General features: G+C 42.9%; 1 protein-coding gene across 1 annotated transcript in view; it reads left to right on the plus strand.

Moving 5' to 3' along the window:
* SGCD (sarcoglycan delta) overlaps positions 1 to 14,022 on the plus strand; it is a 306,777-nt gene that overhangs the window by 106,538 nt on the left and 186,217 nt on the right. The window contains exon 2 of the mRNA XM_036392009.2: positions 4,330 to 4,514. The gene's annotated coding sequence lies outside the window, so the exon portion shown is untranslated. The remainder of the gene's footprint in view (positions 1 to 4,329; positions 4,515 to 14,022) is intronic.

The raw sequence follows: 14,022 nt of genomic DNA on the forward strand, positions 1-14,022 counted from the left end.
TGATAAAGTGTGTCTGGGACACGGCTGTGGGCAACACTCTTAAGTGTTATAGTTGGAAATCTGCCAGGGTTGCATTGCTACCAATTTTTTACCACTAGCCTTCTGGAAGGAAGGATTCAAAGTCTCATTTTATTCCCTTCTTCGCCCGTGTCACCTTTGCAGTAAATTAATGTGAGATCTTCAGCAGAGATGGAGCTGACGTGGGGAGCTGCTGCTCCCACAGCTTCCCCTGGGACTGGAGCTGTGAGGAGTCAGGAGCATCCTTGGGGATAACGGAGAGCTTGGCTTGGAGCTGGCGCCTGTGGTGGGGTTGTGCTGATGCTGTCCTGCAGCTCAGCAGGAAACTCTGAGCTTGATCCCAAGGAAAATGCAGAAAGCAGCAGTTGTTCCCTGCTCAGCTGTGTGGGGACTGTGTCCGAGGCTGTAATTAGCAGATACACCTGCTAATGAATTGGTGTAATCCCCTGCTGTGCTCAGAGTCTGCTGGGGGATCTCTTTTCCTGCCTTGCAGAGGTAGGTGACCTTGCTAAATACTTAGCAGTAAAAATGTGTTTTCCCTTGCCCGTTTCACAGCCTTTCTTCTGGCTCTGCCAGTGGAGCTCTTCTTTATTAATTGAAAATACTTACTCAAGTTTAGTTTCAGGGGAGGAGGGAAGTTAGAAGAATGTACATGAACATGTTCCATATGTGTCATATACATCTACGTGAATGCACACATATATGGAATTCTGATTGCTTAATGGCCACAATAGCAATAAAAACAAAAGAAATTTCATATTTAAGCAAGGAGTTATGTTTTCAATTATTTTTCAGTCACCAGCCACTTAAAATATTTAATCTTTTCTCCACCCAACTAATTTATTCAATTGCAATTAGGTAGATTGTAATTAATATTTGATGAGACAAACTAATACTAATTTGCATATCTACTACACTGTGATATTTGCTCACAGATGTGTTGTTTAGCCTCTAGATAACTCTTTTTTGCCCTTGCTGAAGTTGCAGATGCTCATCAATGTTGCCACAAGGCCCAACTGCACCTTCAGCTGTATGACACACAAATCTAAGGATGAGTGTGCTGGGTCAGAGGAGGGTCCAGCCAGCTCCTGTCCTCACCCCGACAGGGATCAATAGTTGATGCCTAAAGACAAGAATTAAGAACAGGGCAAAGGTACAGCAAGGCTTCCTGAGAGACAGAAAGTCTCCCAGACTTCATTGATTTGTGGCCTGGAAACATCCCAAGATAGAAATGGTGTCTTCAAATTTAATATTTGAGCTTATTTGTTACGTCTCAAGTATATAGTTATTTTGTATAATTCATGCTTTCCATCAGCAAAGGACTGAGATTCCTCCAAGGGAAATACTCTCTTTTTACTGGAAAAACGTCTTGTCTGCCTTTTCTGATTAATGAGAACATCCATATGCTGGCTTTTGTGAGTGGAAGACGGATCTGATACCACTTAACTATGTTAACTGAATGTAAAAATCTGAAGTGGTGGGATAATGAAAGTAATTTGCAGTTTGTCGGCGTGTTCCCTCTGATCAAAGGGAGTGGGGGAGCACAGCAACTTAGAAACAACACAACCAGACTGTGGCATTTCTAGGACACGGGGCATTCTCTGGAAGTTCAGACTTGGTTTTGTTTCAGGTAGGAGCACTGCCAACTCCTACAGCAGGTGCAGGCTTAAATGGATGATTTCTGTGTCAGGGATCACATGGATTTGGATCTTAAAGCCCATCCAGTCCCACCCCCTGTCATGGGCAAGGACAGCTTCCACTATCCCAGGTTGCTCCAAGCCCTGTCCAGCCTGGCCTTGGGCACTTCCAGGGATGGGAAGCCACAGCTTCTCTGGGCACCCTTTTCTCACTTTGTGGGGTGCTCCTGAGGCTCTGGGCTTGGCAAGAGCTGCCCAAATCCAAGGAGGTCCAAGAACCATCTTGGCAGCCCTGTGGTGGGCTTCTCTAGGGTCTGAGGCTGTGAGAGGGAATCCAGCTGGACACTGACCATCAGGTCAGGACTGACCTGCTGAATGTGAAGGGGTTTTCCTGCAAAACTGTGCAGGTTTGGGCAACACAAATGGCATACATTCTTTTTTAACTATATTTTTTCTTCTTTTTTTTTCCCTTGTATGGTTCTGAGCCAACACAAATTATAGCTCATGAGGGTTTCCATGCATTTATCTTCTGCAGCTTTTTTACTTTATTGCTGACTAGGATGGTCCCTGGCCTGGCTCCCTGCCTCTGTAGTGTGTGATACTCATCTGCAGAGTGTGGAAGAAGCACACTGCCTTCAGAATGGAGCATCTACACTCTGCTGCTCCCTGGAAACTTGGCCATTGATTTAATTTCATTAAGTTGCCCCATCTCAGTTATATAATGAGAGATGGGAATTGTGCACACTTGCTGCATTTTGTCATGAATAAAGTTGTTTTCACCTCCTGTAGCTTCTTCTTCACATTGCTAGATATTCATTGGCAAACTGCACTAAACAGGAACATTCAGAACCCCACCTTTCCCAGCCTGAGCCCAGGTCCCTGCACTCAGGTTGCAGTGATGATCTGGTCCTATTGCTGTTACTTCCTCCACTCAGCTGATGCTCTGGTTAATGCACAGAAATGTAGCACTGATTTTCTTTAGTGACTATTCTATGTTACAATTTACGAGTAGAAATGAAAAAGGAATTGTAGCTGTGGTCTCCAGAGATAAAATCCCTTAAAAGCAGTAGAATTAGGTCTTACTGCTGCCTGCAGATCAAACTAGTGCAGCATCAGCCATTCCTGTGCCCATAAGTCACTCAGCAGCCATTTCAGTTGGCAGTCTGATTTTTCATGGTTGGCCTGGAAGGGGACAGGAACTGAAGGTTCACTTTTGTCCTTCATGTCAGAGTTCAAAAGAGGCAGGAGTTCTGCAAGTGTGTACAATAATCACAGGGCTGAGGTCTGCCACCCTGACTCCTGTTGTGGGTGTCCTGCAAGGTGTTGTGAGTCCAGTAAAGTAATTAGTGCTAAATAAAGTAAATGTGTTGGATTGTTCTGATATGTGTGACTATGTCTGCTGTGTGGACTTCAACAAAAAAAGAAAAAAACCCATTATGTTCATTTGTGTGTGTATATATATATAAAAGGCAGTATGATAACTTCCAGTATGCACAATTTCATGTGCTGGTTGCTGAAATCTTCCTTCTTGCAAGCCCAAAACCTAGTGTGTAACCTGTTCATGGGTTCAGGGTTGCTTGTAAAGCTGTAATGGGATTTTGTGGTACTTTGAGCTGCCACGAGCTTTCTCCTCTGAGGGAACCTCTTGTATATGCCTGGTGTTTTTTTTCCTTTGCTTTTTATAAAATTCCTAGGCAAAGTCAGAGTATCTTCATGGCTTCTGAGTTGATCTTAGAAGAGCATCTCTGGGTGTGGTTTAAGGATGTGAGCCATGGATATATCTGACATAGGGAGCTCAGATCCTGCTCTTTCCTCAGTCCTCCCCTGTTTTGTGCTGCTGTGCCCAGTTTTGCTTCACAGGCTGTATTATCTGGGTGGGAGAAGGATGATCCTTTGAGTGTTTCCCATCTTCCAGGGCTGAGGGATGAGCATTTGCACTTCCCAGTGCTGCTCTGAGGTTTCTGCTTGCTGGTAGTGCTGCCTCCATCACTGTCTCTCACCTGGTGTCTGCAGCGAGGCCCCACATCCCTGCTCAGTGCCAGGGTCTGACCTCTAGGAAGCTCTGAGCACCTCTAGCAGTGACAACGGGCTAGAAAATGTGGTGTTGCTGAGCCCCCTGCTCCCAGAAAACCCCAGGACATTTCCTAGTCCCTGACAATTGCGTTGGAGGCAGAACTTTGGGAAGTGTGTCGTGTTGGGCTGGCAGTCATGACTTCCCATCTGCTGTGAGCTCCTAAGCTTTGAATTTCTTGAGTGAGAGCCATTTTATTGTGCAGAGTATTAAGACTGAGGTGATGTCTCTGCTTTTCATATGAAAGTCCTGTTATTCTTCAGAAATGCCATAATGAATTAAAATATTCCCTATAGAGAAGTGCATTACTTACTTTTGTGTTACAATATTGGACTGGAATAAAAAGCAGCCAGGCTGTCATTCATTTCCTGGTCTAGGGACACTATAAAAGTACTGTAAAGCAAGAATAGCTTTGCACCACATTTCTTGAATTCAGTGATTGCCCTCTGAAGGTGCCACACATGATGGATTGTCACAGACTCTCTGTCCTGCCTTGACATTTCATTCCTATCCAATGTTGTCTTGTGTTCTGCTCTGAATCTGCCAAACAACTGACCCTAGAATTTAATGCCACACCTTCTTCTCTTTTCTTTTTCTGAGCAGCATCCTCTGCAGCTGAGGCTCTGAAATACTGGAGGACACTGCATCTTCCTCAGGGACACGGGCAAGGGAGAGCTGGAGCCTCTGGGGGCTCGGACAGGAATTGTGGTTGGTGGTCGCCTGAGGAACTTACCTTCACCCCAATGTTGCTCTGAAACGAGTCGTGTCCAGCAGTCAGGTTTGCTAAGGTATGTATTTCTTCCCCTGCTCTTGCATTTTTGCTCTTTTCTGAATATCTACATGTGGGGAAAGCAGAGCATTAGCAGCCTTTGGGTTTATTGCTGTATTCATGCCATGCTCATACTGTGTCTGTAAATAAGCTTTGCTCTCCCTGAATTTAGAAAGCGTTCACCAGGAGTGTTTTTATTGTCTTGGGCTTGAGGGGGTGTCTGCTCGTGTGAAGTTCTTTATTGAACGAAATGCTCGCTGATGGTTGTGTGTTGCTGCTGGTGATGGATACTTGGTGATAGGAATCTGTGTTTTGAAAATCCCACTTGTTGTGTTTCACTAATGACTGTAATTCTGAGGGTCAGAGATGGGGAAAATAAAAGGAGATGAAGTAGTCCATTTGTAATTCAGCCCTGTGCTTTTCTTTGTGCTTTGTATATTCTCACTGTGTGCAAAGGATGGAAATACCACTACCAATTTCCTGTATAATTGTATTCCCCCTTTGTTGTGTAGCACTTAAAATTTTTGTCTGAGTGTTCTCATACCCACATAAATGTTGTCCTGGCTGTGCTGGAACTGTAGCAAGGCAATATGCAACCATTTTCTACAGGAAACTGAAGGCCAAGATGTATTGTTAATGAAGATTGTGCTAGATGAGATTTTAGGGTAATACAGTCTCTATTGCTTCTTTTACCTAGGTCAAGTTATTTCTGTGAAGGCAAAGTTTACTGAGTCAAAAAAAAAACCCCAAAAAACCAGGTTTAAAGCAATGGTTCCAAGATCTCAGTAGAATGGTATCAGATGATATTATCCTTTTTCATTTAGCACATGGGTATTGACTTCCTTCATATGACTGAACCAGCACTATAATCTTGTTAAGAAAAGTACAGCAGCAATATAACACCTGTGCTTGGTGTCAGTGGAGGAGCAGGGAAAAGAAGTCAAGACTTTCTTAAAAGCCTCTAAAATAAATCACAATGCAGGTGAGTGTACATTAGTTCTCCTGCTTTTGATCTGGCTGCACTTGTCATGTTAGCTCTGGAAATTGTGGGCTCTAACTCATGCTCCAGCAGAGCTCTGCCAGTGTCTGGCAATTGCAGGGAAAAGTTGGTTGGAACAGCTTAAATTGGGTGCTTAACTTTTAAATGTTGAGGGTCAAGAAAGGTCTGTTCCAACCACAGCATGTGCTGTTAATTTGTACAGGAATTTCAAGCAAACAACACGGTTGCCAGGGCAAGGTTCCCATCATTACAGCACAGCACAGCTCTGCTTGTCTGCCTGCTCTGGCTTCTGGAAGAGGAGCTTGTTAGACATTGCTCCTGCCTTTATTATCCTCTTCACTTCTGTTTATTTCCAAGCTACTGCTCTTGTGATTATAACACTTAAAAGGGAAGGTTGTAGGAGAGGTATTTTGTAATCAAGAGAGCTTCTTGACTCTCGCAGAGAAAAATTTGGCACTGTTAGAATATAGAAACCACAGCAGTTTTGTTTATTCCTTGTTTGGGTTTGAGATTTCTGAGTTGAAAATATGTAAATCTTCCTTGCAATGAGTTGTGAGTTTTGCTGGGTACCCAGGGTGTCCAGGGGTGTGTGAGGATCTGCTCCAGAGATGTTGGTTGTTGGTGTGACTGTGGTGCTGCTCCTGCCTTGGATAGGGGGGAGGAAATGAGCTCCCCTGTCATTCCTGAGCCAATCCAAGTCTCACTCCAAGGTCTTTATAAATGATTCGTGTGAAATTATTATTACGGCATTAAACTCTAGGTTGGACTTGAATTACACGTTTGCATTTTACTTCATGACCATCAGATCTAAAACTTGGCTCTTATTTAAATTTCACACCTATGAAAACTTCATCTTTAGGAAGAACATTGCACTTTGAGAAGGTTGTGCTGAGCTATAAAGATTTGGCCAAACTGTTGTTGCTCACTTGAGTAGGTGAGGCCTTTCCTTATTGATTCCCTTCATCTTGGGGACCCGTGATTACCAGAGTACTTGACTGCCATCAACTTTATCTGTTCCCACAACACTCTTGTAAGACAGAAGTGCTACTTATCCCCATTTTGTGAATGGTGAATAAGGAACAGAGTCACTTCTAGGTCACTTTTAAGTGGCAAACATCTGTCCCTGATTTTCAGGCAGTCTTAGTGCACAAGCTGCAGGCACACAGCCCTGGTGGAGCACAAGATTCAGTTATGGATCTTTCTGAGGTCACTGCTCCCACCTAATCCAGTTTCTTCCATGTGTCCTGCTCTCCCAAGTAGAGAGGGTTTTAATTAAGTGATTACAGTTACACTTAATGACATCAGGACTCAAGGTTTCCCTCCCTATCTCTACTGAAAACTGAAACATCTGTTCAGATAATGTGAGCTGAATTCATCTTTGCAGCAGAGTGTTTGCTCACGTGAGACGAGCAGATTCCCTTTTAGCAACACTTATGAAATTGTGCTGATGGTAATCTTATTGCATGAGGAATTCGTTTCAATGGATCTGCAGATAATGTGCAGAGCAGTAGGTTTTTTTCTGAAATTGCTCATTTTTAGATTACTAGAATCTGGTTAGTAAAATGCTCTGTTCGGCTGAAGAGGCACCTTTAATAAATATGTAAGAGAAATTTTTAAGTAGCCATTAAACATAGTTAATAAATTTTATCTTGCAAGTAGAATTGGAAAAAAAACCTGTTCATTTAATGTGTTTTATGGCTCTCATAGCAATTAATTGTCTTCATTACATGAACATAAATCCTCAATGTAATTCACCTTTTTCAGATTAATTGCTATGGAAATTTTCCCTTTGCTTTGTTTAGACTAGTAATATTATTTCTCTTTTCTAAAAGTTGAATCTCAACATCACTTTTTTTACCTTTTCCAGATGTTCTGTAGATCAGTTCCAGTTAAAAAAAAATCTCTTTGTGCTCCAGGCCAGTGCAGGGGAGGTGTTGCAGCTGTGCAGCTCTGACCAGGTGAAGCAGAGACTTCAAGCCCTGCCTGACCTGCAGCAGAGCAGTGAGCAGGTCTCCCTCTCTCATTCATTGTATTATATGGTCTGATAAAAAACTTACTATTTCTTTCTTCAATTTTTTCTTGTTCCTTGCATGATTTCATTTATTAAATCAGGAAAAAAAACCTCTGATTTCATATGCCTGTGGGTTTGGCTCTCATAGTAAGACCCTAATGCAACTTTTCAGTGTCTTTGCTGAGGGGTACAGGTGGCTGTGCCTGAACATTTGTCAGTAAAATTGTCCTCCAACATTATTGTGGGAAAATTTTGGTTGGAGCATCACGGGATTGCTGCTTGAATTCCCAAAACTAAGTTAAAAGCTGTATTTTGATTAAAGCCTTCATCCCCTGGATTGAATTTTGCACACCAAACAGGACAAGAGGACAGCATGCAGGATTGTGTTTTACATATGTTTTTTTATCAGTGAGCAGGCTGAGCTTGTTTGCATGAGTAACATTTATGCAAATGTTTTCTAATGTTCCTCTGGACTGTTTTGCCAGGGTGAGGATATAAAACAGCTATTATATTTGCATGTTTTTGTTGCAAGATCAGCAGACTGGCTGTTAAGGTATCAATTCCCTTGATGACGCCACTTCTGCAGCCCCATTCACTCAGCTTCTCCTCACAGGGCTTTTATTGAATCCATCAACCTGACACATATCAAAGCACAATTTCTGATAACAAATATCTTGTTGTAAAATGAATTAAAGAGGTGATAGCAGCGGCAGAACCAAGTTGAATTTCTGAAAGAAAATAAGAAACTCCAATACTAACATAAGATTCTTAAGATACCAATCACAGAACAGAAATATAATAGTCCATTACCTGTTCTCCTGAAGCACTGAGAAGTCAGTGGGTCTGTCTGAAGTCATTCAAATGGCCTTGCTCCTGGGCTGGCAGCTTGTGGCTCTGCCTTCTGCCCTCTGATGTTTGTAGTGGTGCTTCAGAGAGTGTGATGAAGTTGGGGTTTGTTTTCTTCTGGAGACCTTTCCCCTGCGAGGGGCAGCAACCTCCTTGTAATAACTCTGCACTCCAGTCGTGCAGAGACCTGGAGACTGAGGAGAGGGAAATGCTGGCTCTGAGTACAGCACACGTTCTTCCTCTCAGAAGTCAAAGCAGTTTGGAGCCCCTTGTCCTCTGCAGAGCTGCTGCTTGGCACCCATGGGCTGTGTCTTAGGCAGAGTCCAGCCAGGGTGCAAAAGGGCCTGTGTTTCTTTGGGCTGCAGGTGTTTTGAAATTAGCTGGCTCAAAACCTTGCTCTGAGAACAGATTTTCTCTGTCTCCTTACAGCCTTCTCCTGTCTGTTTTGCTCTCTTCGTCCTGCTTTTCTATTCCCTTGGGTTTTGCATCTCTCAGAGGACAAGCAGCTTCTGGCAGGGCTGCCTTTGCACTGGTGCTGCTCTCGCTCTGCCCAGGCTCATTTACCTCTGATTTTTGGCTAACATGCCCTGTAAAATACTAGTTAATAATAATCATGCTTTTTGCTCTGTGGCAGGCCTGCTTTCTGGATAAGTATCCACTGACATTTGCAGCCTAGCAGAGAGGAAGAGGAGGGCAGCCAACAGTTGATGTGGAAAATTAGTTCTGAACTGCCATCCTGCTGCCATGTAGTTAAGGCAGTTGTGCATTGCAAGCTTTACATCCAGCTGTGCATTTCCTTCCTCACATGGTGGGAATGCTGCCAGAACAAAGCTTAGTGGAGAATGTCTCTTATGGGACTGATCACTCAGGATGCTCTGGAGCCTGTACTGCTCTGCTTTCAGCTGTGACACCACCCAAGGAGTATTTTTTTTACCTTTTGTTGGAGGAATGTTTAGCTTAATTGTGCATCCAAGTTGATAAAGATTTGTGTGTGTGGTGGGGAAGTCACCCATGTCCCCTCTGCAGTCAGGGAGCAACATTTTTGTGTTCCAGTGTAGTGGTAACATTCAGGTTTAGAGGAGCTGCATATATTTTATATTTTCATCCTTCAGGATGACATATTTACTTCCTAATGATCCTCAAAAACTGTCCATGGAAGGGGGGAGTTTGACAGGCACCACACTGCCCTGGGAATATAATTACCCAAAGGAGCAGCTCTGTCCCTGGACAACCTCTGTCTTAATGATCACAGGCATTTGCTGGAAGCCCCAGCACTGTGGGCAGTTCAGGAGCTCTTCTGGTCTCATAATTGAAGAGTGGCTCCCACTACCTTGAGCTGAGCACTGCAGAGCCAGCACAGCCCAGTCTAAGAGCCAGAGATGCCCGTGCTTAGGGAGCTCTTTAGGATATGTGAAAGAGTCTGAAAGAAGGAGGGTTTTGGAAAGCCCTGACAGATTTTAAGTGGCTATTTGGGGCTAAGCTAAAGAAATGAGCACTTGGAGTAACTTTCCTCCACGAAGCCTTTGTTTAGTTCAGAGGGTATTGAAGGATGTGATGGAAACAGCCTTGCATAGCCACAGCAGTAACAGGTGTGAGATGTTATGGACATACTTTTCTCTATAATCGTGTTTCTTCACACCAGAAGAACCCTTTTGGCTGCTTAGGTTTTCAGTTAAAGTACCAGAAGTCTCCACTTTGTACATTTTTATTACAAAATTTATTGTCACAGTTGCTGACTGATTTAATGGTTAACTGAGGGGTGATCTCTAAGAAACACCGAGGATTTTGTAAAGGGCCAAATTGCTGTCTGGTGGAAGTCACTGACTCAAATCATGATGGTGTGAGCCTCATCCTCTTCCTGAGCTCTGCCTCCTGATTGACATAAATTCTGCTTTCTTTCTAGTGCTGTCATGCTGATTTTTTGCAGCCAGGGGACTGTATTTGGAAGCACAAGCCCGTTGCACAGGTTTAGATGTGCTGCAAATAATTGTGAATGTCTAATGAAGGGAAGCTAAAACATACTGAAAATGTTTGGAAATCAGAGGGAATGTGTGCAGCCAAGCGTTAGCTGTGAATGGAGAGTTCTCGTTGGCATCGTTTAATGGGAACTCCCCAGCTCCCAGTTTCTGTGGTGAATATGTAGATAACAGCAAAACCAAAAAGGCAGGGTTGCTGTAGGTGAATGGAAGGAGCCTTTCACCTCTGGGGTAAAAGAGACAATGAAGTGAGCAGCATTTCTGTTTATGGCTGACACCCCCTCAGTCTTTGCCTTCCAGTTACTGGGAAGGGGCCAGCAGAGACCCCACAGCACTGGCCTCCTCTAAACAAAGTTGTGTCTTATTCCTTCACAACACCAAACACCAACTGTTTTTTACTCCTGGCTGTCCAGGAAAAGACAGGGAGATTTTTTTTTTACCTTTTTTATTTTTTTCTCTCTCTATGTTAGTTGGGGCAAGGTAGTTCCATTTTTATCTCTCCAGACAAGCTCGGTGCCCTTGACATGAGTGGCCAGATGCCTTTTTGTCCTGCTCAGGAAATGGTCCCTGACCTTTGTGGAGATTCCTCTCTTCTTTTCTTCCCAGTGCTGCTCTGCTTTCCAGGCTCAATGTCAGTGAGAAGTAACACTTCAGTTTTATGTTAGATGTTGTATAAAGACTTGGGCTTGAGCAGCTATCAAATTGATGTGCACTCAAGCTGTGCTGTGGTGCCATCTCCCACGTGGATGGAGAAGCTGAAAATCAAAGCATTCTGAATGAAAAAGCACCTTGAGGGGTAGGACTGTGCCATTTCCCTGGAAATCCTTGTGCCTCTGTCGGGTATTGGAGGTTGTCAGCTTCTCTCCTTCTGCCCGGTCATATTCTGGTGGGTCTGCACCAGCATGCTGGAAATATAAATATAATAAAGAGGAAGAGGAAATATAATAAAGATAATTCTAGAATTTTTCTACAAATCCTTTTGCATTTTATGTGTTAGATTGGGTGGGAGAGGTGGTGCTTGACTGGCACTGAGGGGTAACATCTCCCCAGGTGTCCTTGAGTTTATGACTGAAGTAGGGAGGTTGTGAGTCCTTTTCTGCACTGTTGTGCTGCCCACAGGGGTGACACCAAAACACAGAGGATCACTGCAAGTTTCCCCTTGGAATGCTCTTAAAAGGGGGCAAAAACAACAACAACAACAACAAGTCTTTCTGCTTAGGAAGGTTTGTTGGCACCTGTCCTTGGCTCAGGAGCACGGGGGGGTGGGCAGCCCTGCACTCTGCTTGCTTTCTCTCTGGGAGGAATTTCTAGTTGTTAATGATTAATTCAAACGTTTCTTGTCATGAGTACAGTCTGCAGAGAGTGATAAATCTCTGGTGGGTTAGAGGTGGAGGTTGCTCAGTGCTGACAATTAGTTTGAGCCACAGGCTTTGCTTTCATTGGCATTTTCACAGAATTAACCTGGACCTTGTCAATTAAAATCCAGACACATTTTGATGAGGGACATCTTCTTCTAATGATAATTGTAATAATATCACTTTTCTTCATTTAAAACCTGTCAGGCAGGCCATGTTTCCTGGAAAATAACTGCCCAATTTTCACATTGTCTAAATAACTAGGAAGTATCTTTCAGTTTTTTTGAGCTGACACTTCATCACCAATAACCAAAAGCATATGAGGCCAGAGCTGTTAATCTTGGAACACTTACCAACTTCAGTCAAGGTAATTTGACTTTATCTGCTAAAATAAGCAGGTTTATTAGCCTTCACTTTGGAGGCTAATAAACATTTGATAATTGCCTCAAGTCGTTGATTGGGATTTATCCTATTTAGGTCTTCTATTTGACAGTGTAGCTCCAGAGCATGTCCTAGGCAGTGATCCATTTCTGCAGCTCATGTGTTCATTAGGTGGAGGAGGAAAGGTTGATTAAGGAACTTGTCTGAGCTGCACAAGAAGTCTGCAGTAGAAGTAACCCTGGAAATCCTCTGTCCTTGTACATTAACTGCAGTGGTTTTATTTGTGTCTGTAAATACATTTAGAATCTGTAAATACATTTAGAATCTCTCTCATGCCACAAAAACGGCTATTTAATAGTTGCAATAGGATGGTATATCAGGTTTCAATTAGAAACCCATTGTGGTTTTATTTTAGCATAGCAGGAAAAATAAAAAGTGAAAATCATGTTTAGTTTTGCATGGAGAAATACTTTTCATTTCACTGAATGGGGGTTCATGAGTGAAATCCTTCACAAACAGCCAGAGTAGAGAAGCAAAAAACTCTATCAAGTAGAACTCTCTAGACCTTGCAGTGTGTGTGATCTAAGCTTGTCCATGTGGGTGGAAAATGCTGTACTTCTTTATTAAAACTTGCTTCTCCTCTGGTCCTTCTCTGAGAGGTGTAGAAGAAGGAGCTCTGATTAATTATGAGCACCTCTAGGTGATGCCATAATATAAGTAACAATAACCCACCTTATTTCTGTAGCAGCTGGAAAAATGTCATCAGTTGCTTGTAACAAAACTCTTTTGTTTTGTTGTTTGTTCAGAACTCTGGGCATAGCATGGACTCCAAGTAGGAGATCCAGACACAAAATACTGCACTGAGGAAAGACTGAGGAATGATAACCGAGAACCAAATGGGCTTGGACTGCTGTATCTATATTCTAGAAGTTTATTGTTGTGCTTTCAGTCAATGCAAAGAGGAATCCACCTCCTCTGTGGCAGAGCTTTTCTTTTCCGTTTGCAGTGTGAACTGGCAAGTCTGTAATCTGCATTCTGGGGAATATGGAAATCACATTTACAACAGCATAGCTTGAAGGCTGTAAATATTATCAGATATTTTTCCAGTGAGCCTTCATCAACTGAGCTGTGTATTTCACTGCTCTCATTTTTCTAAGAGTGCGTTAGGGGTGATCAATAAAACCTGACCTACCTTTGCAAGTTAAATAGGCCTGATTTTAAATGGCCAGACTTAAAGAGATTAAGATTTGCTAACAGTGATTTAAAGTGTAAGCAAGGTCCATTTACATGCCATTTCTTTTCCACTTTTGAGGTTTGAATTGCAGAGGAAAACGGGTCATGTTGGACATTAAAGCATGGAAGTGAAAGCTGATGCCTTGTTGAACATATCTTTAGGTAGGGGCTGCCTTCCTACCCTGCATTTCACTGTGTCTTACTGAAAACATAAAGTAATTCCTAGCTGTGAGCACACCTAACTGTGCAGAGTGAAGACTCTGTGAATTCGGACTATAAACTGTATTTCTTGTTTGGTGCTTTTGATTTCTGGGAGATGCCCAAGGGGGGAAAAAAAGAATGTGCAAGAAACAAACAAACAGACACAACATAATAAAAATATATATCTGCTGTTTAACCCTTGGAGTACATTGTGGAAGTGGAGGCTGGAAGAGCAGCACTTCCCTGCAATGCAGGTCTGGCTGGGCATGAGGAAGGGATGGATTGGTGCTGTAGAGCTTTTATTTTCCCACCTCATGACTTTTAAGCATTTAATTTAAGAACCTGAAAGCCATGTGGAATGGTCTTGTGTCATGAAAGACAGGTTTGGTTATACAAATGAAAAATTTCATTGCCTTAAAATGAGTCTGAAAGGTGTTGTAATAAGCAGGTCACTGAGTCAAACATGCTGAAATAAAACCTCCTGCATGAATGCTGTATCCTGCAGGCATTATCTCTGTTACAAA

The sequence above is a fragment of the Molothrus ater genome, chromosome 15, assembly GCF_012460135.2.
Source record: "Molothrus ater isolate BHLD 08-10-18 breed brown headed cowbird chromosome 15, BPBGC_Mater_1.1, whole genome shotgun sequence".
Taxonomy (NCBI): domain Eukaryota; kingdom Metazoa; phylum Chordata; class Aves; order Passeriformes; family Icteridae; genus Molothrus; species Molothrus ater.